This window comes from Porites lutea, chromosome 1 (assembly GCF_958299795.1).
Source record: "Porites lutea chromosome 1, jaPorLute2.1, whole genome shotgun sequence".
NCBI classification, from domain to species: domain Eukaryota; kingdom Metazoa; phylum Cnidaria; class Anthozoa; order Scleractinia; family Poritidae; genus Porites; species Porites lutea.
The window spans coordinates 6,536,686-6,563,088 of NC_133201.1; the positions used below are offsets into that span (position 1 = coordinate 6,536,686).

Below are 26,403 nucleotides of genomic sequence, written 5' to 3' on the forward strand. Positions count from 1 at the left end.
TTTCCATCCACAAATGACATTCAGAAGTAAAGAGAGGACAAGGCTTTGAGAGAAATGTAAATGTTTTACTTTCTTTCTTTGAAATCTCCTGTTTCAAAGAGAACAAAATAAAGACTGGTTTGCCTTGATTTAAAAGCTCTGATGTATCTTTGAATTATTAAAAAGTCATTTATTTGGTTTTAAAAAGTGATATCTATCATATAAATACACCTGGCAAAAGCAATGCCACTGTGAAATCACAATGGCCGGGCTTGCAATTAACCACAGGTTGTTTACATCCAACTTACATACAATGAACAGGTATAAAAAATGTTTCATGTTTTGTGGCAAAGGAGATTTCTTTCTAGGTTTTGATTTTTATGTTTTGAAGAGTGCTGCACAGCAATATACTGTAGCTCCACAAAATTGCAAAATTCTAAAAATGTTTGTATGGTGGGGGTACAGACGTGCCCTCCCCACGTTAAACACATTTGCACCCCCACTTCTTTGTTAGTTTTCAACATATCACTTTCAAACTTGGCAACTTCACTACTTTAATGTGCTTATTCCAGCAGTGTCAAAATTATGGATATATCCCAACTGGTCCATGCCAAAAAGTGAAAAAATCATGGAAGGGTCTATTTGAACAACTTCTACCAAGAATGACTCTTTTGTGCATTGTAGAAAAAACAGCTCCCACCAAATCAATCAAAGAACTTTTCTCAGAAGAATACACCTTATAAAATAACAACCAGACAACAGGAAGATACACTTAAAGGCCAAATCTAGCAAATGACTTCTTAAATGAGCAGTGTAGTTGTTTTTCACATGTCTTTCTAGTTAAAAGCACATGCTTAATAAGTTTTTATAACACAGCTAGAATATTTGCCTAATCAGATTCAATACAGGGAGCATGAGCTACATATTCCCATTGAGCACGCTGATGACTTCAATAAACTGTAAGTATAAGTCAAGTTCTTGTGAGCTTAGCAATCCTCCCATTAGATGTCTCCCAAGTGCAAAAAAAGTGGGTTTTACGGCTTGTCATTCAGGCAAGTTGTTGCTAGTATGTACTAGCCCAGGAGTCTTTTAAGAGCTTAAAAAATTTTTGATGAGCAGCATTGATAACAGTTCTTCTGTAATTTGAATCTCCCCCCAAAAAAATTCCCTTGCCCTTCGGGCAAAATCCACTAGCCCCGAGCTATCGGACAGCTGTAGTTTTTACTCTTGAAACGAGTGAAGTGTCCGCCATTTTTGCTTTCACAAGCAAAACAACTTAGCCTCATCCCCAGGTCTTCTCAGTTAACAGTGCATTAACCTGCATTTTTGACGTCATTTCCTTGTTAAACACAAAATTCTCAAATTCTAGCCAGTCCGAATTGGGGAAATATTTTGAATGAATAATGATAAAATTTTCAGTTAACCACTGTATTGATCACTTTGATAATGTTAGAAAACAATATTAGTTCATGCTTCAGTTATGTGGATATGGGGATATCAAGCACTTGGGAAGTTTGGAGAGCACTCAAGAGGCTATAGGGCAGGGGCACCCAACGAGGATATAGTTCAAAACCACTTAACATAGCATTGTTGAATGTATTTTAGTATTCAAACGGTAGATATAGGCATATTTTTATCTCCTAAAAACTTTTCATCTGTTCGGATTTCCTAGCTGAAAGTCTAGTGATCCGAAAATTATAGGGATAAAAACTTACCTTCTCGAAAATTTCAGCCAGGAAAAGGCTCCCGAAAATTCTAGGTGGCCTTTTTTAGGGTCAAAATCCGTTAAAAATGGGTAATTATACCATTTTGTAGATGTTCGAAAATCCTAGGAGAGGTAGGCAAGCAAGAAATTTTACAACAAATGGTCCGAAAATTCTAGATCTCAAATCGTCTTCCGAACAGATATTTTCCCGAAAATTGCCGTTGGGTGCCCCTGATAGGGTTACACGAGGTGACTCTTATGCCTCTTTTGTGCTCTCCAAACTTCCCACGTGCTCAATACCTCGACAAAAGCACGCTGATGATATTGAAATTTACAATCAGCAGTAGTCAACTCTGAAAACTTTTTGGTTAAACAGGTACAATCCGTTTTAATCTTCTTCACCTTTGCGCATCCATGCCTTCTTTAACATTTGCTGTGTTATTTAAAACTTCGTTTAATGTTTTAAGCAATTATTTTTGTGTTTCTCTCATTAATAGGTTGTTTTTAGCTTAGTTTAGCTTGCAGTTTAACAGCTAGTCAACTAAACACGACAATTTTTGTACTGGAATAAAATACTCAATGAAACAACAGCTTTTTCTCGACAAAAATCAACTGTATTGCACGAAATGGAATTTTAGGCACCCCAGGCATCTAACATAAGTTTATCAATGATCGGTTTATTGGCAGCAGCTTATCTGGCTGCGCCCTTTCAATTTTACATAACTTTTGAAGAATCTGAAACCAAGCATAAACTCCATAAAAGAACTATTGTACTGTCTGAGCAAGTGTATCTATAAGTGTGAAGTGTGCACGATTCACTTCTGCCCTTCTAAAATATGATGCAGTTTAAGTAAAGTGTCTCTTACCTTGATTGTTATAAACACAAAGTTGGCGTTGCGACCCTGCTTCCGCTAAATTACAGACAATCAGAGACAATCTTCATCGACCCGCTAGCCTGTGTCGCAAGCGTTTCCGTTTAGTTTTTCGACCGACTGTTAAATTACTGTTCGGGAAAATAAGCCCGCACTCAAAGACCGAACACAGGAGAGGAACGGACTTCGCGGCTTTGGCCGTCCGAGAAATGAAACGAGACCAAAAAATGAAAGAGTGGGAGGGGGAGGGGAAGAAAGGAAGTTTCCTTCCTTTCCTCCCCACCCCCTCCCCACTCTTTTGCTTGCGCCATTTTATCTCTCGTTCCCCGTTCTTTGCTCCTAAACCGCACGGAAACTCTTGCTACGCGCGTTTGTAAAGCGGAAATCAGGCGTATCAACCGGTAATGAGCTTTGGTCACCGCCCTTCGCCAACCGGCCCCACAGAGGGCTTAAAAATTGTTAACAAATCTTTTGGTGCACCACGGGGACAGAGCAGAAATTAGCCAATAACCTCAAAACCACGGAGTGAAATACAAGAAAGAAACAGTTTTGATTTCACAGCGACATAGTAATTAATCAAAGGTTCCTAGAGCGAGCTCATCGATGAATTGAATCTTAAACGAGCAAGGGTCCTAAGTGCCTCTGTCTTGAATTTCGTGATTGAGTTTCGTTATTATTGACAACCGAATGTTGAAGATTGTCACCTCTGTATTCATAGTAACTAGAAGACTTACGAAACATTTCATTTTGAAATTCATTTGTTTTAAACTGCTTGGGCACTGTAACATATTCCCTCTTCTGTTTCTTGGCGTACGGTATTTATCATTTGGTTTTTGGCATACAGTGTTTTAAAAGGCATTTCGTCAGCATTTCTTCGGTAACTTTTTGGCATCTCGATAGCACTCACGCTTCTATAAACGAAGCTACGTAGATCCTTGCCCGAAGCTGTGCGGCGTGTTCTGACCTTAGGAATTCAAACCCTACACAGTCGAAGTATCCGATAAAGGCATGTGCACCTGAATATTCTAGAAACTTGCCTGCGAGCAAGCTCTCCTATTTGGGCGCCGCGAAACGAGTCTCGCGAGAACGCGCGAGCGAGCCGCTTCGCTTGCCCAAATAGGCTTGCTCGCATTCTATCTAAAAACTTGTTATCAGCGCGCTGCATTTCTACTTCACGACGCAAAGATCACTTTAGGGTTATTAACACTTTATGGTTTTAAAATAATTTGCTTCCTCATGTGAACGTCAACGTTGCTTTACAATTCGAGGACCGTTTTTAAAACTGTAATATCGCGGACAAATGTGCACAATTCGTCCAAATATACAACAATAATCCACGCTCAACTATTTCAACGTCCTTTTAACAATTCCAAGTCCATTTCTTGCAGATGATATTGTCAGTGTTCGGTAGAATATTTCCATTTATACAAAACACGTCGTCGGCTGGCTACTCTTTTGTGTCGGCAAAAAATGTAAAAAAATGTACCCCTTACCATACCTTCCAGAACCTGCCAAACATGTGCATAAAAGGCACTTGGAACAAAAGTAATACTTAGTAAGGGGGGTAAGAGTAAAGTGTTTAATCTGAATTTAAAGAATAAATTTTATGAGAATCGAGTTAGTGAGTGATCGAGTGCCATTGGAGTGTCCAAAAGCCCATGGCATGACTACGTCATCCATGAGCTAAAAATAAAATAGAAAATAGAATACCGCCGACCAGAGAGTTTTCCCAATATTTCGCACAGAACTTGGAATTTGGAAGTCTTGACCGGGAGTTTTACCAGATGAAACGTTGAGAAAATGAACTTTTCAAAGTCAAAACTGTCACTTTAAAAGATAAACCTTCCCGTTGCCAGTGGTGGCAAAAGTGACGATGTCTCTTCATTTTTGGGGGGTTGTTGCTGTTTTTGTTGTTTTGGGGTTTTTTTTCCAGTTCGGGTTACAAAACATTTCTTTAATAAGCTTGTGCGTGTGTTCTATTTATATGTCATAGATGTTCCTTTTTCAAAGTGGTATCAACATGGTAGAAACTGTGTGAAATTCAACAATGACAAATTCCTCATCCCCGCAGGCTCGCGTATTTCTACCGCTCTACTATCCCTGAAGAAAAAATGAGGGACTACTCGTAGTCTAGCTTGGAATTGACGAAGTCATAATCTGTAACAGTCTTGGGGGGTCTGCGACACGAACGAAAGTCTGCGTCGGGCGTATTTCAGACCATCACAAATGCAACAGAGAAAAGTTCCCATCCTGGTTCCCATTCATCGCAGACATTCCATGCTTGTTTGACTTTAATGCGAAAATATAGTGTAATCGGCTCCTGCACTAAGCATATGTTGTTGACTGGACAATAAATGGCACAAACGTTTCCATCAGAAATTTTCTTGGTAGGTAGTTCTAGAAAACAGCATACGTTTCGCGCGCCTCTACTGGTTCCGTTGTTTCGAGGAAGAACCAGAATGGGGCTACGAATAGGTTTGGATAAATTATACTCGTAAAAATCGCTTATGCTGCTCCCAGTTCTGCTCGGTACCCGGAAAATTTTCGGGTTTCGGGCCTCACGTATTTTCGCAAATATGCAAGGGAGTCTTCCTAAATACGAATAAGGTATATATTACACATAGCAAAATTGTAATTCATCTTACTTAATTTGTGTAACAGTATTCCGCATATTAGTCGAAACGGTGATTTTTCTATTAGGACACAAATTTTTTTTTACAGGGCTGTTCTTACAACTGTTATACATATTATCAGCTTTACTGATTTTTCGTTCTGCTCAAATTATGCTCGAAGTTACCGGGTTTTTTTTCTTCCGCTTGCGGAGGCGGGATGCTTCGGTTGCGGCCGCAGGCCGGCAACCGCGCATGACAATTCCCTGGCACCTAGGGTCTTTAAAAAGTGCCTTGAGTCAAAAAATAGCGAATGAATATTCGAAAATAAAAAATACCACTGTGGTTCTAAGAAATTACTGTTGAGTCATTACCAACTGCATATATCTTGCTCTTGTGTGGTCGATTTGCTCTAATCCAGGGTTTGATTTTTCGTTGATAGCCTGTAAGCAGGCTCTAGTGGTGGCTTTAATCGCCGCTCGCTCTCGTACAAGAGAGTTTCTCGCCCAGCAGTACATCTGGTAACAATCTTAGTTATCGTAAGAATAGATCCACAACTCTTGGCGGACCTTTTTAACCACCGGCTACGCAGGATAGGGTTTCTACCAGATTAATTTTTTAGACCTTGTAAAATCGAAGTTTTCGTCAAAATAGTAATTCTTGGCGGGTCCTTTCAGGGGGACGACCAAAGCGTTGCCTTGTAGCTTCAGCTGAGAATTTTGAAGTTTTGTCATATTCGCAGCTTTCAGCAGGCTTAAAAAATTTCTGGTTAGGTATAGAACTGTAGCTTTGCAGAGGAATTTTAGAGGTCTTCATCAATGTTTTAAAGTTGTTCTTGGTAGAATAGAATAACTACATGATGGGTCATACACCCTTGCAAGTGGTTGAAAAGGACAGAGATCTGGGAGTGGTTGTTTCAGCTGGTGATACCCTTTGTTGGGAGGAACAAATACGAGGAATGATCGGAAAAGCAACACAAATGAAGTCTTGGATCATTAGGAATGTTGTATCTAGGAAACCAGAAGTGCCAATGCCATTTTACAAAGCTTGTCAGACCCCATTTGGAATACGCAGTGCAGGTGTGGGCCCCAACCGCAAGACACAGAAACTGGAGTATTATAATGGAAATTTAGGACTGCCAAAGGATTGAGGGCATCGGCCTACTCTCTTATCGTCTAGGGTTACAGCGTCTCAGATTAACGACTTTACTGGAACGTCGAATGCGTGGTGACTTAATCGAGACCTTCAAAATAATCAACGGTTTTGTGAACTATGGTCACAATATGTTTGGGACGAATAATACAGCTTTTTTTTAACTCGCAAGCTTGATGTCAATTCTCATCATCCATCATGATCAGCACATGACTTCTCTAACAACAGAGTTATCAAATATTGGAACCAGCTGCCACTACGCGTGCGAAATTCCACAAGTATCTGACCTCTTTAATTTATCTAAACCTGGGGCGCGATCCATTCAACCAAAATTTCCGGAAATTCCGGTCCAAAACTCAATGGATCGGTTCGGTCCAACCGGAAAAGTTTCGAAAAAAAATGGTCCACCTTTTGAGGTGGTCCTCTTTTCCCGGTCAGACCGGTCTGAATTTTGGTTGAATGGATCGCGCCCCTGATTCACTTAATGGATTCTGGAAATTATCGGAAGAAATCTTTAATGGAATAAGCAATAAAAGTGAACATGTCAATTATTTACTAGCCAATCGCGACGTTGCAATGCGGCAAAATATCTTGTTTTACATACCTCGTTTTAATAATCAATTTTGTCGTTCTTTGCTTTTAGCATTTTTCTGATTTTAGTACTCTTATGATAATACATTTTTTATTTTTTATCACATGAGATTTTTATAAATAGAGATATCCTGAAGAGATATAATAAAGTTATCTTATCTTATCTGGTAGTTTTGATTTTAAAATTGGCCTTCGGGCCCGGCCGAAAAGTTACTCCGCGGGCCTTTCGAGAAACCCGCCCCGGAGCCGGTAAAGTTCACCACCGGAAAACTACCTTGGACTTCGTCACCGAGTCAGTCTGCGGTCAACCTAGAATAATTTTCCATGGTAATCTTTCATGAAAAACAAGTCTAGCTGGCATGAAATAGGATGAGAGCACAACATAGCTTCCACTTCTTATAATCCTGTACCAACAATCTTAAACCGTACTCTGCTGATTCATCGTGTCATATGCCCCGGTCATTTACATCTCATATTCATCGAAAAAAGAGCGGACGACTCCATTTGCGCTTTCTTATCGCCATCTTTCGTGGCCTTTTTCGTGTTTCTAATTCATGACCACGGCTGAAGTTTTAGCAAAGATATAGCGCTACTAACTACTAAGAACACTTAACAATTATTCTTTGAAATCTCCTGAATAGTGGCTAAAGCCACTGTTCACCGAGATTGAAAAGAATAATTGTTTTAGTATATACACAAGAAGTGATCTCAACTAGACCCCCTTGACTAAAACGAAGACCCCTTGGACTAAAACGAAGATCCCCTGGACTAAAACGAAGATCCCCTGGACTAAAACGAAGACCCCCTGGACTAGAACGAAGACCCTTTGGACTAAAACGAAGACCCCTTGGACTAAAACGAAGATAGCCTGGACTAAAACGAAGACCCCTGTGGATTAAACTCTTACGAAAGCTAAGGCCCGCTTCGGTAATTTGTTGCGGCGATTTGGGAGTGTTAACTATGGAATTTCCTCTGCGCTATTTTTAAATTGTGCTAATGAAGTCTATCACTCACGTTTTCTTCAAAAGGTGTTTCCAAGTGTCACTTTACAGATTTCTTTGAACATATTTCGAGTGTTACTAAAATCACTTTGGAAGTGTTTATGGTGATGATGAAGTCAGTTTTGTTTAAATAAAAATTTCTCACACAGTCCTTTCAAGAAAGTCTTCGTGGCCTTGTGCCGTAACAGAAAGTGTCCCGGATTCGAATCTTGTCAGACTAGCGAATTTTTCTCCTCTGTTTTTCTTCTTTTACTTCTTACTACAGTTATCATACAGTTATGTCCAAAAACATTACCACAAGGCCACGAAGACCTTCTCGAAATGACTGTGGGAAAAATTTTTATTTAAACAAAACTGTCGTCATCATCCATAAACACTTGCAAAGTGGTTTAACACTCGAAATATGTTCAAAGAAACCTGTAAAGTGTTACATGGAAACACCTTTTGAAGAAAATATGAGTGATAGACTTCGTTATCGCAATTAAATAGCGCAGAGGAAAACCACAACATTCCCAAATCGGGCGTTAGCTTTCGTAAGAGTTTAATCGACAGGGGTTTTCGTTTTATTCTAAAGGGTCTTCGTTTCAGTCTAAGGGGTCTCCGGTTTAGTCCAAGGGGGTCTTCGTTTCAGGCCAAGCGGTCTTCATTTTAGTCCAAGGTGTCATCGGTTTAGTCCAGGGGTCTTCGTTTTAGTCCAGGGGATCTTAGCTCTTCGTTTTAGAAACACTCCTTCGCAAACAAACTTGACTGAGAAGAAAAGAAGAGCTTTGTTGTTTGTTTGTTCCACTCTCCAGGAAGTGAATAGTCCGAGATAGCGAACTAATCAGATTGCTTAAATCACCAAGATCACTGAGTGTGTATATATTAATAATGTATAGAGAAGTTAAAGCTTCAAACGACGATATAGTATGTTGGCCAACTGCATCGTTTCATCTCAGGGTACTTGAAAAACCTACTTTAGAACTGGCTGTTTGCCTCGGCAAATGTCATGAGAGTTTTGCCACGGTAAATTAAAAAAAATTTCTCACCCACAGTGATGGGTCCCCACCCGGCCCTTGGTGGATTACTAAATTTAGATTTAGATTTAAATTACCGACAGGGACGTAGCTGTCCTTAAGCCATGAAGTCCGGGATTAACAAAAATTTGGGTTAAAATAAGCTCATGTAATCGCGTGTTAACAGTGCGTGAAATTGCACTTAAAACAGGTACCAATCTGTCGCACTAATTAGCACTAATTCTACGTAACTACTTGAGTTTTCAAGAAGATAGATTGTTGTTAAGGTGTCCCCTTTTTTACTTTGATTACCTGCTAGAATCATTTAGTTTAAAACCTAGTAATTTGGAGGATCTCAACTAAGTGAACCGTTTTAAACGTTGACTTAAGTTAGGCCTCTTACGTAATTTTTGCCTCTACACTTGATTAGAATTGACTTGTGTTATTTGTAATTTTTTTAGACTCATTTTAACCTTTTAGTGTATTTGTACTATATTTACTTAATCTTTCTTATGTTTTTTATTGATACCGTAAAATTCCGAAAATAAGCCCCGGAGCTCATGTTTTTCAAAGGCCCTTTTTGAGGGGCTTAGTTTTGGAGGGGCTTATATTCGGAGGGGCTTATCCACAGAGGGAAATTTGCGTTTCAAATCGAATGGGCTAGCCTTATATTTGGAAGTAAATTTACCGTTTTTGCTATATTTTGCCAAGTACAGGGCCCGGTTGCATAAAACGTCCGTAACAACTACGGGTACACGTACGTGCACTCGTAACTTAAGTCAGTTGCATGAAATCACTTAAGTGGTCCACTTAGGGAATTCACTCAAGTGGTTGCACTTACGATTTTCGTAAGTGTTAACTTAAGTGTCGTTTATGCAACAGAAATTGCGGGTGTTGCATAAAACGTTTTTTACGGGAAAAATAGCACGTAAATTTACGGGACCTATGTGGGTCCCGTATCGTTACTGTTTTTACTAAATTTAACGAGATCTTTTACTGAAAAGTGAAAAAAAGTATTTTTCTTCACGTAATTCGTTCTAATGCGCTTTGTTAACCTCTGATGTACACTTTTGTGAAAAAAGAAGACGAACTATCATTTTCAGTAGATATTGAAGAAAAATAACGTTTGCATGCAAATTTCATTTTTTGAGAGGCTCAAAAGTGTTCGAAACGACTTTTAACTTTCTTTACACTCACCGATGGTTAACTTAATTTAAAAAAAAGAGTGAGTCAAATTGATAATTAAAAGTACTATAACAAAGTTACGTGTGCCCTTAAGTGAGCCCGTAAGTTACCACGTAAAACAGAAACTTACGAGAGTGCTAAGTGCGTTCCATGCAACAGCCGTAAGTGTACCCATAACGGATTCGTAAGTGACCTACTTAAGTGAGCACTTAAGTGCAGGTTTTATGCAACCGGGCCCAGGCCCCCGGGGGGCTTATATTTGGAAGGGCGATTTAACGGAGGGTTTTTTGCGTTACCGGTTTAGGGGGCTTATATTTGGAGGGGCTTATACATGGAGGGGCTTATTTTCGGAATTTTACGGTATTTTATTCTAATTAAAGAGTTTTTGCTGTAAATATTATAACTAACTAATCTGTAAGTTGCGCTGCTTTCCAAAATAAGCTGTAGGCTCTTAGCCAATAAGAAGACAGATAGTGAGTACAAGCTGATAGCTGACTACCCTGGTCCCAGAGGTTTTTCTTGATTTTTCTTCGCGAAAGAGATCAAGAGCAAGCCGCGAAGCGGCGACAACGAGTCGCGAAAGCGATGAGGAGAGAGAGAAAAACCTCTGGTTACCTTGGCCTCGAATCTCACTTTCACGCAGACAACAGCTGTCAAACGCGTCAAATTGCTATAAAAAGAGTGACCAATGGCAATTTAGCAAACACGTGCTTATCAGCCGCTATTTTTTAAGAGGGGGGAAAACCTGGGGAAATTATGTTATGAACAAACCATCTCCACTTGGGTGGTGAAGAGTGATTTGTTAATCGGGGTCAAGCTAAAGCATGTGTTAACAATAGGCGACAAGAGTCCAGGAATAAGAACACCACTTTATAAAGTAACCAACATTGTTCCAAACGATTGCTGCAGGATTTGCAGAATTTATGAAAAAATAAGTGGCCGATCTAAAATCGATGTTTTTGGGTATAATAACAACGATTTTTCAGAAAAATTGTCATCTGTTCTGTTCTGTTGACCCAATGCCAAAAATAACGTTGGTTAGATCTTGACTGGGCGTCGCAGGAAAATGCAAGCTGCACCGAAAATAATTACCTACTTGTACAAAGAAAACTTTCATTCCGTATTAGGAGATTTATATTTTACTGCCCTAAACAAGTCAGTTTATTTAATGGAATGACAGTATAATTGTAACAGAAAATGGTAAATACATCGAGTCACGAGATTCTGGTCGTCAACGTCTGGACTGCTCAAACTGGTTGCTGAGACGCCACGGTTTCGCAGTTCGCGGATATGCGAGTCCACAAGAGACTTGAGAGGACAGACAACCAAAATTATTGCACGGCGAGGGTATGAGTATCCTCTTAAGGAAAGGTACTTACAAACAGCAGGTAACAACTGAAATATTATACACTTTCCATGTCCGGTTGAAAAAATGGTGAACACATCCTTTCGACTCAAGGCGGCGAACAAAGCTTTCTTTTGTTGCTCAGTGAGACTCAGGAAAGCGCTCATCAAGTACGTACTATACCGAGGTTAAAATTTCTTCGAATATTCTTTCAGGAACAACATCCATGTCAAAATCTCGAAACATGAGGTGCATTTACGTGCCTTGGTCCCGTGCAAATGTTATTGCGAGTGCAGTATACAAACAATTTCCTTCCCTGGTAGAGAAAGGCAAAATTTACCTTCAGAAATGAGGTGTGAAAATCCTCAGCGTCCCCTCGGTAGTTATAATTAACCAAGCCAATCAAATTGGTTTGCGTGTTTGAAAAAATATCAACCAATCAACGCTCGAGGGTCAGATCCTTACCCTGTCGTCTGCATGAAAGTGAGATTCGAGGCCAAGGTAACCAGAGGTTTTTCTCTCTCTCCTCGTCGCTTTCGCGACTCGTTGTCGCCGCTTCGCGGTTTGCTCTTGATCTCTTTCGCGAAGAAAAATCAAGAATAACCTCTGGGACCAGGGTAATAGCTGACCGACCTCCTCAAAATTTTTAATTTAAAAATATGGTATTTTTTACGACACTTGCGTCAAACAGAATTTATCCTTGTTATTAAGTGGTTTAAATCCCCTTTTTGGTTATGCCAATCCTACCTTTAATAAGCATCTGCTGGTGATGTTGCTGATCAGAATTATTCAAACAAAATTCTACAACAAAAAAATTTTTCGTGATTAAGATTTATAGGTTTTCGTTTATTTTAGATTTAACCGCAGTGAAATAAAGAAAAAAATACATGGCCAAGAGACAATGTAGTGAACTTAATTGGTCGAGCGACACTGTTTTTACCGGGCGAGCTGACAATGTTCCTTGTCTACTGTATAGTTCAATGATCGAGTAACCAACTCTCAAAAATACATTGAAGAAAACCGAATATGTCGAACATACAGTCGGCTTTCTCTAAACCAAGCGACTAATTTAGGAGTCATTCAGAGCAAGAAGTATCCAGCCTATAGCTCTCCTAATGCTATAAAATTTAAATGAAAAGCGACGAACAACGTCCACCAATATGAACGATAATAACAGGAACTCAAAGTACAGGTGCAAACGGCCGGTCTTATTCTTTTCAAAATATAAAAATGTCTCCTTTTCGAATGGTTGTTGGTTCGGTTCATTATTTTAAATAAGAATGAAAACATCATATTTTTATTCTTAAAATACTGAACAGTGCCGCCGAGACAACCACTATAAATGGCTCACAAATCTCCCTTTAACTGTGGTATACTCGTAACATTCGGCTTACCTTCTGAGCGTCAGCAGCAGCTGCTGCTTTATAGATCAGTCCACTGTTTTCCTGATTGTGGTATGTAAAACTGCAATACCTACGAGAAACGAAAACATTACTTTCAATATACGCCGGAAGCTCGCTCCGGGGCTTATGGAAATATGCTCAACCTCGTCCAATAATTGTTAAATATTGATCAGAATATTGATGTTGAGTTGCCTAGTGCGTCAAACTCGCGAAACAGAACACTAAAAATTGTCATGTCATCGTTTCACGACAAGTTGTGCACTATTACATGAGAGCGTTTCTTGTGCTTGTGCTTGCTTGCCACATGAAATTCAGCCCCCAAGAGCCAGCGACAAAGGTGGTTTACAGGGTCCAGTCTTTTTCTCGTGTATTTGATGCAGCGCATGAGGACCAGGATAGTGGAACCATGTGCAGTGTCAATACAGAACAATTTTATCTCTGTGCGTATCTTTATTACCGAACATGTAATTATCAGCTGCTGTATTCGTGTACTGTTAACAAAACGAAAGTGTTATAGTTACCCAACCCAAGAAAGTTAGAAGTCACAAGTACATGTGCGTGCCAGATGCAGACGGGTCTAGTATTCGAAATGAGAGCCACCAGTCAGCCTGGTATGTGTTGTATTAACCTGCTTAACAGGCGCTTTAGGAGCCAAGCGAGACGAACGCAGTATTTCGCGCAAGGCGCGAGACGAGGTTCTCCTCCCCTCGTCTCGCGCTTCACGCGAAATGTCGCGTTCGCCTCGCTTTGCACATAAAGCGCCTGTTATGCTGGCTAGTGTTGGATCTATTCTTTTCTCAGTCAACAAGCAAACATGTGTCGAGTTAGGTCCACGTGTGACAAAGACATTATACCATACGTAGTAGCGCCACAATTCTCAGCCCGACATTTTCCAGTTTGACAAGATTATCAGGGAAAAATCCTTCCAAAACTATTGATTACGGTATGCTCGCACTTAAGAGGATGACTGAAATTTATCTGTCTCTCTTATTGTACATAGATCATTTTATGCATTATTCAAGAGCCCTGATTATTTTAAAGGCAGAAGAAGTCCACAGAGAAACTTGGGAGAATTCTGGTCGCCATTTACTGTTCCTAATGTTAGGAACAGTCAACGGCGAACTCAAATTCATTCAAAATCGCTCAAAAAACCGCTTTTGAGGCAAAAGGACGACTATACACCACAGGTAAGGTAATTCAACGCTTATTTATCATTGATTTATGTACATAGTTAGCGATATATCGCTATAGGTGAAGCAAACGGTAAATCCAGTACATTTACTATAAAATAACAATCGGCTACACAAACAGATTGTGTGGGCGCCCTGTGCTGTATCGCGTTACATTGTGTTAGTGCTCCATCTTTTGTGCTGAATACTGTACATATGTATTACATGTACCGTTCATCGAACTGTCATTAGTGTTGAATATTTTGCTGGCTAGTGCAGGTTTTTTCGTTTTGTTGGCTAGTTTCGCCGTTCAGAGAAAGGAATAATTTTATACGGTTAAGTTAATAACATAAAATTGTATTGTATTTACAAATGTTTTAACACACAATTAAATTATATCTATCCTTTTCAAAATCTCAGCCTCGGCTTTATTCTTAAAATATTCTTAAAATATTCTTAAAATTTCAGCCTCGATATTCTTATAAAATATATTCTTATAAAAAAAAAAGAGTGTACTGGGAACCACTGAAGAGGAGAGGCGAGCGCGAGGGAGAGGGGGGTGGGGTGCACCCGACTCTCGCATGTTTCCCTTGCTCTACAATCCCCGAAGAAAGAGGAAAATAGAGGACCACTCGTATTCTACTGGGAAATGTTTGATAAAAGCATTCTCTATCTATAAATGGCCAGCAATTGATTGATTACTGTTAAAGCTTAACCATATATTTTGAGAGAGTTCAAAGTGAGCGAATTTGGTGATTTTTTGACTAAGCCTGTTTCTCCCAAGCCATTCACTGAACATTGACTTCACCGGACAGTTCAAAGAAATGCGTCCCACTTTGCTAAACGCAAAACGCAGTGGATTGCCTCTTATATAACTAAATCGTCTTACTTGGTCATTTCCGCCGTAGGTAAAAGTCCTCGTCCTCCATTAGGGACTTTAGGGAGTTTACGCAACGACGACGACGACGAGGGGAACGAGAACGGCAAAAAAGCAACAGGTTTAGACAAGCAAAACAACAATTTTGCACGTGCATCACGTTTTTTTGTACATTTCTCTGCCGTCGTTGCACGACGACAACATGAAACTGCCTAATTTCACGTTTCGTCGAGGACGGGAACAAAAGACAACAGCTTTCTCATTTTTCTTTTCGTGAACTTTGATGCAGTCCATTCGCATTCAACTCCAAAAAGATTTGCCAACAATTGACAAATGAAACGAGATGGAATAAGCGCGATAAAGCCGGTTTCGAGGTAGCGCAAATTCACTTTTTAAGTGACGTTTTCGTAACCGTCGCCGTCGTCTTTGCGTAAACTCGCTTTTTAAGATCCCACGGCGCGGACGGCAACGAGAACGTCAAAAAAAACAATTGGTTTAATAAGCAAAACAACAACTTCGCACGTACATCACGCTTTTTTGTGCATTTTTTTTCCTGTTTTTGCACGACTACGACGTGAAAATGCCTAATTTTTGCGTTTTAGGAGGACGTAAACAAGCAAGGACGAAATTTTATTTCTCTTTCTGAGCTTGGCTATGGTCCCTTGAAATTCAGCTTCAGGAGGGTTGGTCTACATTTCACAAAGTAAGTGGGTAGGAATAATCTCTATAAAGACTAAAGGAACGCAAATTCACTTTTTAAGCGACGTTCTCGTTGCCGTCGCGTCGTTGGATCTTAAAGTCTCTATTGTATTGCTGTTAAGCCCTGTCTAGCAGGAGTGAACGTATTATGCTTTCATGTAAACGGGGGTTTTCGCCCACAGACGGAGAAAAAGCTGAGTAAATAGGCTCAAAGTGAACTTGACAAAGCTTCGTTACATTTCGGCCACATGAAACTCATCCAGTGGTCAGGGCAATGGCACTAAGCTTCCAATGGTCCACAAGGGACCGTGTGAACCCATATTCAACACTTAAGAGCAGCAATGCACGACAATTTTGATAACAGTAAAAGGTTTTTCCAAAAACTGAAGTAATACAGATAAATCAAAGATCCGTGAGTTGCTTAGGCGACCTTCCCTTCAATTCCTTCTTTTCATCTTTCTATCTTTCTTTTTTTATATATTCAGTTCGTCGAAACTGAAAAAACTTGGATGAACACTATTACGAAACAAACACTTTCTACCCAAATATAATATGACATTTAACATTTGCATACAAGCTCCTTTTAGTCTGGTTTATTTTCTGCCGAGATTCATAAGATAAGATATTAAACAAGTTTCATATAAAATGGGACTTTCGTGATGTTAGTCATATAAATTAACGCTGAATTAACATGGCATAAAAAGCGCGTTTGAACACATTCAAACTCGAAAGTACAAGCATGAACGAACTTTCTTCCGTCACCCTTGAACGCCACATGGTAAGCACCTGGTAAGTACGTTAAATCATGTGGCCAGACAACCTGTAATGAATGAGGAGAGGCACAAGCTACAATAAAACCTTTACCCACTATAAAACCCATCAATACACGGGGTAGAGATGATCAATAGACGATAATCATAACTATAGCAAAATTCTCAAATCTGATTGGCTATCAACGGTCCTGATTTCAGCTCTAATAAGACAGTGTAATAGGACAGTACCCGCCATCGCGCGTACTAAAATGGCTTTTTTCACTGCTGGCAAAAAACTCACGGTATTTCTTGTGTTTTGAGTTTTAAAAAAGCCTAAAATATCACAGATTTTGTTGTTTGTTATTGTTTATAATTAATTGGTAACAGAGCTTCGTGTCGTCCAATTCAGTAACCATACTCGTGATTTAACAAATCGGACTCGGGATTTTGTTCATCAAATCGTATGATTACAGACCGAATTCACGAATTGGACTCCACTCAGTCCAACCATTCTTAATCTTATCTAATCGGAAATTCCAAACATTATAGTCGTTCTAAGCTTATAAAGTGCGACAGGGTAAATTTTGGTGTTTTAAATACTTTTTAACAGTAATTTTCTGTTTCTTAATAACCGCAAAGTAAATTAAGTTTCAGTTTTATTTCTGTCAGATATTGCATTTAAAGCCCATACTAACTATCCAAGTGAATATGTTTCTATTTGACGGGGCGATCTACAAATAGTATATTCCTTTCTTTCAAGGAACAGAGGCACCCAACGTCAATTTTCGGAAAATATCTGTTCGGAAGACGATTTCAGATCTAGAATTTTCGGAACATTTGTTGTAAAATTACTTGGTTGCCTGCCTCCCCTAGGATTTTCGAATATCTAAAAAATGGTATAATTGCCCATTTTTAATGGATTTTTACCCTCAAAAGGTTACCTAGAATTTTCAGGAGCCTTTTTTCTGGATGAAATTTTCGAAAGGGTCAGTTTTGATCCCTATAATTTTCGGATCACTCGACTTTCAGCCATGAAATCCGAACAGATGAAAAATTTTTAGGGTGATAAAAATATGGCTATATCCACCGTTTAAATACTAAAATACGTTTAACAACGCTACGTTTAAGTGGTTTTGAGCTATATTCTCGTTGGGTGCCCCTGAAGGAAAGACTTTTCACACGCAGGAGTTAAAACCCTACATGTACTTTACCTCCTCACATTTACAGTGTACAATGTACTTATTCAGAACACTTTCAATAAAATACGGGTAGTGAACATAAAAAGGTGTACATGTTAAAGCGAGCTGCGAACTTTCAACGAAACTCGCTAATGCTACAGCTGAATGCCAACATCAATCAAGCTTGTTGAATTGGCGATCACGCACAAATTTAATGATACAGGTACAAACAAAAGCAAAACCACATTGAGAACAACTGTCAGCTCTAGGATGCAAGGTCACCAAACTCTGTACTAGTAAGTTAGTATTTGAAGCTCTCGGTAAACTTTGGGTTCTCAAAGCTTTGCCGCTTATTTGCCCTCTTGCCAATGAGGCTTAATGAGATGAACTTCTCAAAGTTAATGTTTTCGTCGGACGAGTCTTCTTTTAATATTCTTATCCAAATTTTTGACCTTCAAAACAGCGTGTGTTTCATTAAACAGAAAATAATCGTTAAACAGACTCTTCGAAGATGAACAAACATGCTTTATGGATCAGGCAAAGCTGTCTGGGTGTGTCTGGGTTACTAAATTAATAAAAAACAATTATTCACCGAAGTGGAGGTGACGTGGCTAGTGGTAGTTGGTATTTACCAAGCCGAGAAGCAATGACCGAACGGCCGTACCGTTTTCTTGCCGACAAATAAAACTTTTGAAGGCATTTGTTTAGCTCTTGCGGGGAAATTTCTTCAAAAGGAGCTGTGAATTCTTTTTGTACTTACAGCGCTGTAAAGCTTATCTATGAACATGTCAGCTAAATTTAGTAACGCAAGACTTAATTTGCATTTGTAAACAAAAAACTTTTTCGCCGGTTTCATCGATGAACTCAAGTCAAACAGAAAAAGCTTTACCTGTTAAAACTTCGAAACCAAATTTCGTCACCTTCTTCGTGTATTTTGGGAACAGCTTGTTTGATTATTTGTGAAATGTCTTTGTTTGTTATAGCAGCAAACCGGACCAAACCAGGAAGCCATTTTGCTCGTAACTTACTCGAGTTTGGCGTCGCTCGCTCGGAGGAACTGGAGGTGAATCAGTGAATAGCAGGTTGCGTAGCCAATCAGAGCGCGCGAAAAACAATATCTCTACTTCATTCAAAGTTTTTCTTCGTTTCTGATTGGCTAAAATCCCACTCATAATTCGTCATGATCAGCTTTGGAAGAATTTCGCGATATGTGAACTGATGACGTCAATTGTGTAGCAAATTGCCAGATCATTGAACCGTTAACAGAGAAAACCTGAGGACGAGTTTGGAAAACAAAATGGGGGAACGTTTTACTCGTTTCACGAGGAAGAAATAGGCGAACTACTGGCTAAAAACACGGCAAAAACAGTAAGAAGAGAACTCGACGGACGACATCTGCTATTTGGAGAATATTTGCAGAACTGAACAACCATTTATCTCCTAAGCTTGCCGATAAACATGCACTATCGAAGGTGAACTTAACATCGATGGAGGTAAGCATGTTTTAGCTTGTTTTTAAACTAGGAATTATTTTAAATGAATAATAAAACAATCATTGAATTCAGCTTTCGTATCATCTGAAGAATTATGGAGATCGAGGAGGGTGTTATCCTCCAAGGAGTTAACCTCGGGACGACCGAGGAGCAAATCCACCCATTGGTCAATAAGACCAATAAGGACTCGAACCCAGCACTGCCAGATGGCGAGTCCAACGCGCTGACCCCTCCTAAGAAAGTTGTTATTTCATCTTGCTTTCTTCGAATGATATAAAAAGCGCATGATATTTGGTGGAATGATCGTCTGCGCTATAGTTAAGTAGTTTGATCAAAATTTGATATTTCCGTGGCACCTACCATTCAAAATTACAGAAATTAAAATAATATGAAATGTATGTAATATACCGTATTTCTTCAAATAATAGCAGACGCAATCATTATTTGTTTCGCTTAAAAAGGGGGCCATTATTCAAGGGAAGGCGAATATTCGAGGGAGGCGATTATTTCAATTATTGCTCACTGGGAGTCGTGCCCTAAATATTTTGTTTTATGATCCCATTAAAACAACAAAAAAATGATCACATATGTCAATGTCAATAACCTCGGTGTCAAAGCCTGAATTGTCACTGATCAGTTTTTCTGCATCAGACTCTACTTTAACTTGGCAGGGAGGGGATAAAAGAAACAGAAGAAGGCAAGAGGGGTGGGGGGGGGGGTGGCGATTATTCGAGGGAGGCGATTATTTTAAATATTTCCGTCTAAAGGAGGCGATTATTCAAGGGACGACTATTATTCGAGGAAATACGGTATGCAGTGATGTAGTTCTCGGTGTGCTTTTTACTTTTAAGCCTTTCCTTCTAGGAAGGTAAATTCCAAAAAAAACTATTATAGGTTTTTGCGTTCGCCGTAACTGTTAACCACAGCCAACCCACGATCGAAATATGTCTGTCCGGATCTGTCCGGATGGTCTGTCGGTTACACACTTACAGTCGAAATGTAAAGATTTGCACGGAAAAAAAACTGAATGAGCATTGTCGACAAAAATATATACCTAATTCCTTTTGTTCTACATGTCTATGCCTATGTCACGAGCCGATACTGCTGTTTTAGGTCAATTCTGTGCTGAAGTCATTATTTAGGGCCTAGTTACCCATGCACAAAATGCGACTGTATAGTTATGAAGAAGATGACAAACAAATATCAGCAGGGAGCACTAGCCATAATGTTTTTTTTAGTTAATTTTGCAGGCATAACATTAAATCCAACCTCGTCCCCAGGGCTTTTCCCTTGAAAAATGGATGGGGCGGCCCACCCATTTTTCAAGGCAAAAGCCCTAGGCACCAAACCTTGAAAAGAGTGCGAAAATCTATCGTTTCCGAAGAAGCACACGCTCGCCGAACTTCGGTGTGATCAAATTCTTATGAGAACGTGCATCGTTCCCTGCTCAGACTCAGAGTTTTCTTTGTGGTAAATTTTTTACAGCACGGTTACAGGTCTTACCAAATTTAAGACAGGCCGGAGTCTTTCAGATGAGTACGATAGTTAACTTCGGGATTGGATTGACGAGAAGATGAGCATTTTCTCTTCGACTCCGCAAGATCTCTGCAACGAGACGAAGGTGCCGCGTTCGAGTCCTGCTCATCTCCTTTCTTTCTGTCTTTTTTTTCCCCGTTTTTGTTTGTTTGGTCTTTTTTTGCTTATTTGTTTTGTTGTTTTTCTATAAATATATAAGTGCAATAAACAGCAAAAAAGTAACGTGTTTCCAGAGAAAAGACGGTATATTTCTATCATTTCCTACAATTTACTGTGGGAAAACCAGCGTTGATAACCATTTGATTATTTTCTAAACAACGTTCCCACGAGTTGACGGTAGCCTTTCTTTGATCATCCTTGCCATCCGTTGCAACAGACGACAGGAAACAGATTTAATGCCTAGACATAGTCTTAAAAAACAAAACTGGACCATTATTTTTGCAATTCAGTTGATGGGGAAAAAAGTTTAACTTTTAAGAAGATGACAAATAGCAACATAATGACGTCATCACATATTTTGTTTGCGGTCGTTTCTCTCTTTCTCTGCCTCTTTCTGGAAGGTTTGCCCCAATTCGCTCACGGGAGCAGTGTCTTAACAGGTTACACTGCTTACCTGCCCGTGTGTTTTTGCGGCCTTCACGATTTCTCGGTATATATTTCTCGCATTGATTGCTTTGTTAATGGTATGTAATAGGTCAGTTATCTATTAACAATCCCTTCGAAGCGATTTATTTTGCTGGAAAGCGTCGTGTTAGATTTTCCAGCCAAGTTATATTGGGGGCAGTAATTTGCATGAATTAACCGCTAATCACACGATGCCTGTTTTCGTAAACCAAAAATCGTTAATCTGCTCGATAACTGAACGTAAAGGAATACAATCGATAGGAACCATCGCCCCAATGTCATTAAAGGAAAGATAGCGGTGAGCAAAAGTTCTGAAAAATTACAATTTTGCCTCAGGTGTACGTTTTCATTTGATTGGCATGCAAAAATGTATCGAGTGCCCGAGGATTTTTAAGCATCAAATTGTTCACAAAGGGTGAAATGTTTACATCCTGTTTCAATTTCGATCTATAGGGTAAATCGGAGTGCGAGTAAGAAAAAATGTGTTCAAAAATGTATATCTTTTAGCCTCTTATAGCCTCTTATATGTTCTAGTAAAATCAAGGGAACTTAAAAATCCGCCAGTACCAGAAAAGTAGACTTTTAGAAAACTGTTAGGCTAACAAGTTTACAAAAACCACAATTGGAATCCGAGTATGTTTTAAAATCTTTTTCAAGTTTGTTAATAGGTGCCTTCTTTTGTATTTTGCTGTGTTATTTATACCTTGTGTTAATGTTTTGAGCAGTTATTTTGATGTTTCACTCAGTTTGGAGGCAGTTTCTCTCCTTTGAATTTTGATAAATTTCGCGAGACTGCTCTTTTTAGGGTAACAAATATCTCGCTGGCCATGGCAGCGCAGACTGTCCACTGACAGTCTGCCGCCTATATGGCCGGAACCCTTGAACAGGCTGCCACTCAAAAAGTAGATGCACGACTGATCATGTTTTTGAGAGACTAAGGGAATTATTTCCACTTGCGTCATGTATTTCGTGTAAGTGGTATCCTCAAAACGTCGCCGTGGTGATCGATAAAGAAAAATTGCCGTAAATGCTAGCCTTCGGAAGAAAACGTCAAGAAACGTAACGAGACGGGAGAGAGGTGAGATATTCATATTGTCACGAGAGTGGGCCGAACGAAAATTCTGGGTCAAGAGTTGGATCCACTGGATTCCGATGGTCTTCCGTCTTTGTTTGTCCTAAAAGTACGTAAATCGTTACTTATCGCTATATAGCACTGGTTTTAGCTAATGACCGATTTGATTGGATCGAAACGATTTGTGACATAGGCTTATCGAAAACACTTCTGTTACCTGCGATAAATTACCCAGGCAAATTACGCATCATTGTTTCCTTGTCCCAATCTCAGCAAATGCAAAATCCTTGTAAAATCACTAATTCGATGTTCTGACGGAAACGAAACTTGATTTCCTTATCGGTGAAATGCTTTTATATATACTGATAAGCTTTGACGATGTATAAATTAACGTTAAGACAACCGAATTGCAGGTAGCTTAGTCGGAAAGTCAGTAAATATAGTTTACCTTGATGATAAAGAGTAGAAATCGGTGTGCTTAGCTTCGAAAGTTAAGAAGACCAGCAATTGTCTCGGTATTCATTAGTCGCTAGTGTGTTAAAACTCGCCTATGAAACCGAAATAAAACTGTAAAAGTAGTCTTATTATGTTTTTTGTGTCTCAATTTTCCAGGAATGATGACGAAACAGATGTTGAAGTTACTATATTCGAATAGACCGTGGGAAGATATATTGTTATCTTTACTTCGCGTAGCAACATGAAACTTTTCGGAACTCGGCTCATGGGCTCCCGGGGGAGAGATAATCAACAATTTTTTGTACAGGGAGGCTTCGCCCGAGGTCCATAGACTGCCAGCAGTCTCTTATTTTTCTTTGCAAAGTTACTGCAAGAGAAACCTAAGCACGCGAGCAGCGATAAACGGGGGCGTCTGGTCCTAATCCCTTATTGTAACATAACGTCGTGGTCTGCAATCGCGCTAGGTGAGAAGTAAACGGATTTTAAGAGAAAAGGCGGACTGCAAGCAGTCTACGAGGCCCAACCCCTTACCGTTTTATATACCATTTTTCACCTGAAAGGTACCCCTTTCGTATACGTTTCGTATAATGGTACACCTTTTGCATGCCTAGTTTAGAACGCTCCGTCCCTTTTAACTGCGGTAAATGTACCGTCTTTTTAATATAAATAAATCGCTAAACCAGAAAGTTTTTTGTCTTTCTCACAGCCATGAAAAGCGTCTGTTAGCCCTTTTAGGTCCTTTCAGATCACAATGACAGATTTCACCACCCTTTTATATAACTGAAACCTGAAAAAGGTAAGAACCCTTTCGCGCAAAACCTCCCAGTATAGGCCACTGTAGGGAGCACCACCCCCGGGAAGGGCTCTGACGCTCTGAACCGTTAAAATTTACTTCTGCGTGCGTCAGTTGAAATTTCCAGACGTTTCGGGCATTGCCTTCCATCATAAAGGGGCACCCAACGGCGTTTTCCTCCTATATACATGAATAAAACTTGTAAGGCTATCCAGAGTAATTTTAGATCCGTATAAATGCATTCTATGCGGCGCTGTAAAATTTTTCAGGGGCACCCAACGAGAATATAGTTCAAAACCACTTAAACATAGCATCGTTAAACGTATTTTAGTATTGGTGGATATAGGCATATTTTTATCCCCTAAACATTTTTCATCTGTTCGGATTTCGTAGCTGAAAGTCTAGTGATCCGTACATTTTAGGGATCAAAATTATCTTTTCGAAAGTTTCAGCCAGAAAAAAGGCTCCCGAAAGTCAGTCCAGGTGACCTTTTAAGGGTAAAAATCCGTTAAAAATGGGCAATTATTAATACCATGTTTTAGATGTTCGAAAATCCTAGGAGAGGCAGGCAAGCGAATTGTACAACAAATGTTCCGAAAATTCTAGATCTCAAATCGTCTTCCGATCAGAACAAATATTTTCCAAAAATTGACGTTGGGTGCCCTTGATTTGTATCTGTTCGGTCATCCTAGGGGAACCTGAGACTTCGAAATTACTTGGGCTTCAGTAATATTTTGCCGAAAGTTTTAGATGCAATTCAACGTATTACGAAAGTGAAAATTTTACCGATTCTTCTCTCCATCTCATTTTTGAATCCGAAAATTTTAGGTTTCCTTTTTTCAGCGAAAAATAGGCTAACCTGAGGAGTGAAATGTGAAAAATTAAACTTCAGAAAATCGTAGGGAATTTATTAGATAAGCTTCGAATATTGTACATGAATGGAACGGTCATCTAGAAATTTCAGCCGTCCACATGTAATAGAAAATTCTAGGCAACATCTGCTTCTCAGATCACGTTTTAATGTTTTGCGTCAGTGACACTGACGCGTTTAAAGACTACAAAACATCTCAAAAATTCTCGTTAGGCATTCTTTAGCCTTCAGCATTTCGCTGTATGATCGTTAAGGATTGAATACTCGCAGATTATGATAATAGAATATTTAGCACAACCACGGAACATAACTCCTTGGATTTAGGCAACGCCGCCTCGCCGTTTCCCGCTTCGTTTTCTCGACAAAGACAAAAATTTTCTTATTTGTAATGTATACTCAAAGTTTACTTTGGTATGCCATATTCACCCCATACCCTGCTTTTCGATCTCCGTAAAAAAACTTGAGAAGGGAGAGGTTCAAAAATAGGTAATTACTGTTGATTTAACATAAAAAAAACAAATGCATTTCAAAATTGAACAAATCCTTTTAAAGGTTCTAGTATTTGAGAACGGACCTCTGGAGCCAGAGTACGCTCCCCGTTGAATTTGTTTGATTTCTACACTTCATAACTCTATAGGAGTCTTTTGTTTATGGGTCAACGTCAATTTTTCGAAAATATCTGTTCGGAAGACGATTTGAGATCTAGAATTTTCGAAACATTTGTTATAAAATTTCTTGCTTGCCTGCCTCTCCTAGGATTTTCGAACATATAAAAAATGGTATAATTGTTCATTTTTAACGAATTTTTACCCTAAAAAGGTTACCTAGAATTTTCGGGAACCTTTTTCCTGGCTGAAATTTTCGAAAAGGTATGTTTTGATCCCTATAATTTTCTGATCACTAGACTTTCAGCTAGGAAATCCGAACAAATGAATAATTTTTAGGAGATAAAAATATGCCTATATTTACCGTTTGAATACTAAAATACCTTCATCAATGCTATGTTTAAGTGGTTTTCAACTATATTCTCGTTGGGTGCCCCTGATTATAAGGCACCAAGTCATGACTTTAGCACGGAATTTGCCTAAAACAGCAATATCCTAATGACAAAATTAGTCCCTTCAAATTAGTGTGTCCAATACTACAATATTATCCCAAGTTTTTACACTTATATTTTGTAACTGGCGGTATTTTTGCATGGCCAGAACACATGTGACATGTCAGGCTGTTCTTTTAAGTAAAGAAGGTCCTTTCCCGTAGAGGCAAAATACAAGCTGGAAGATTTTCGGAATAGTTAGGCAACGCGAAACACATAGTTCGCAATAAAGAAAATAGGAGACGTCTGCACGCAGTTTGCAGTGGATGAAATATTTTGTGGCAGTATGAGATCCATCGATCGAACTCGGCGGAAGTCATCGGGGGTGGAATTGTCAGAATTGTGCTATACAAAAAAGCCCCCTTCTTCACAAATTTGAATCCGAGTAATAAATAAACGGTACAACGATAGGTTAAAGTGATTAAGAAATTTGCAAAACATAATAACAAATACCGGCAAAATGATTTGACTGGCTGACTCTAAGCTATTTTCTGTAGCGCCAGCACCGAGTGTAGCAAGGATAACCTGCAGGCAGGCGCATACAAAATACAAGCGCGAGAACAATGATACGCGCGCGTACTGCTCACTTGCGGCCCGTTCTTATTTACGTGCTAAATTTCTCGATCATGCGCCTTTTAGGTAGGCTATCGGTAAGAGGCATGTGCACCAAGAGTCTGTCGCTTATATATAGAGAATTACAGCTAAATTAAGTCTGCCTGGAACCAGTTAACGGAGACAAGTACTAGAGTGAGAAAAAGCCAGTGGGAATAAGCCAAGATGCAAAGTGACGGAATCAGTCGAATCATCCCTACGAGTACGGTGCGAGTAGTCTCTTTTCGGGGTAGCACATGCACCCAGGTGGTATGTCATACGTTCGCTACTTTGACTTACCTTTGGTTTGTTATTTCTAGTCCCTGAGTATGCTCCTTTCTTCGTTTCGTGAACTGGAC

At 39.4% G+C, this 26,403-nt stretch overlaps 1 long non-coding RNA gene across 1 annotated transcript; it reads right to left on the minus strand.

Annotated features, from left to right (window-relative positions):
* Nucleotides 1–26,403, minus strand: LOC140943855 (uncharacterized). The gene is made up of 4 exons (XR_012166639.1): nucleotides 26,345–26,403; nucleotides 12,829–12,907; nucleotides 12,182–12,235; nucleotides 1–88 (listed from the first exon to the last, which is right to left on the minus strand). It is a non-coding gene; the product is annotated as an uncharacterized lncRNA (long non-coding RNA).